We start from the raw sequence: 1,958 nt of genomic DNA on the forward strand, positions 1-1,958 counted from the left end.
TTTTCCATGTCATCGATTCAAATTGCGTGGATCGATGCTCATGATATATATCACTGGATTGTCTGGTCCAGACTCGATTATTTACAGACCGCTGTCATAAACTGGAATATTGCTGAGTGCATGGTTAAACAACAAACAAACAAAGAGCAATGTTATGTTTTCTCTTAAATGTCAGTTCCTTTAGCTTATTGGGAAGTGGAAGATCTTTCATAAAAGCAAATATCTTGCCCGTCTTTGATGAGTCTACAAACTTTTAAGGCACCGTGATTTTCTTTTTAATCAAATTTGAATAAAACGTTGTAAGTTCATTTATGATCTTTCCCTGCAGTTGTGAAGTGCGCCCTGTTGCGCTTTTAATAGCTCTTGTAATACTATTATAATATGTATTGGTAATATTCAGATTATATGTGTGTTGTAGTTCTTGTTTTGTCATTATCTTTCCACTATCATCCAACAAATCTCTAACAATTACAATTTTTTCCAGATTCTGTCCAACATTCATTATGTAAAGACCTTTTAATTATTTTGACCATCTTCTTGTTCCCTATGATTTGGTTGGAAATATCATTTTCTATTTCTGCAATGTCAACCCAGCAATCATCATTACATCTCAAAAGAAATGGCAGTCCACCTACTTCATCAAAACACAAATCTGGTGTCAACTTCCAACAGCCGCTGGAAGAAATGAATGGTGTTATCCATACCTAGCAGCCTGTCGGGAGTCGCCGGTGCCATGGCTACTGGTAGTAATATTGCAAAAGATACGGTATTTATTAGATTGTTGGTATGATAAATCAGACGTACTAATACTTCATTATAAACGGTAAGTTGTAATCTTATAATATTCAGTTTGTGTTAATGGTATTCCTCAACTAATTCCTTTGTACTTTGTTTTGTTTGACCATACTTTTATCAATAACCGTGTAATTGTCGCTTCAATGTGATAGAGCCTCTGATATTTGAAATATGTAACAGTTGACCAACAGAATGTCAGCAAGAAGAATTACAAACACAAATGTATGGAAGAACGAACAGTGTATACAGATGGTTTCCGACCAAACTCCTCACATGGCCTAAAATCTAGAAACTTTCCGAAACATTTTCTTAGACCAGTGTAGATTAAACAACGCATTGTATCCCCCCCGGCATATACTGCGGGGGGATATAGCTATGGGCATGTCCGTCCGTCTGTCAGTCCGTCCGTCTGTCTGAATCGTTTCAGGAGCAGAACTCGAAAACCGTTAAATTTTTCTTCATCAAACTTTGCTTTTATATCACTTAAGTGGGGAAGTTGTGCCTTTTGCTATTTTGGAATTTTTCCAATTTTTTTTATTTTCCAATTTTCATGAAAGCATGCTGGACATAGGCTAATTTTGTGAGTGATGTTTGTTTCCGGAGCAGAGCTCCGAAACTGTTAAAAATTTCTTCATCAAACTCTGCATTTATATCACTCAAGTGGTGAAGTTGTGCCTTTTGCTATTTAGGAATTTTAGAATTTTTTAATATTTTTACGTTTCCGTGGCAACAAGTTGGACTTAGGTTCTATAATGGTGGTATTCATTGCCGGAAGGGTGGTGTTCATTTCCGGAGCGTAACTAAAAAAACGTTAAATACTTTCTTACAAAACGTTGCATGTCTACCAGGCACATACTGAAACGTATTTTATTTTCTTTTTTACGTTTCAATGGCAACAAGTTGTACTTAGGTTCTATAGTGAAGAGTTCGTTTCCGGAGCATAACTCAAAACCCATTCAAAACTTTCTAACAACACTTTGCATGTCTATCAGACTCATGCAGAAGTGGTACCTTTTGCTATTTAGGAATTTTATACATTTTTATTTGTTACGTTTCCATGGCAAAAAGTTGGATTTAAGATTTAATATAAGGTGGGTTCACTTATGGAGTATATATAACAAATAAACTGTTAAATATTTCCTTGCCAAACATTACATGTCCAT

This window comes from Haliotis rufescens, unplaced genomic scaffold, assembly GCF_023055435.1.
Source record: "Haliotis rufescens isolate VD_foot unplaced genomic scaffold, xgHalRufe1.0.p SCAF_16, whole genome shotgun sequence".
NCBI lineage: Eukaryota > Metazoa > Mollusca > Gastropoda > Lepetellida > Haliotidae > Haliotis > Haliotis rufescens.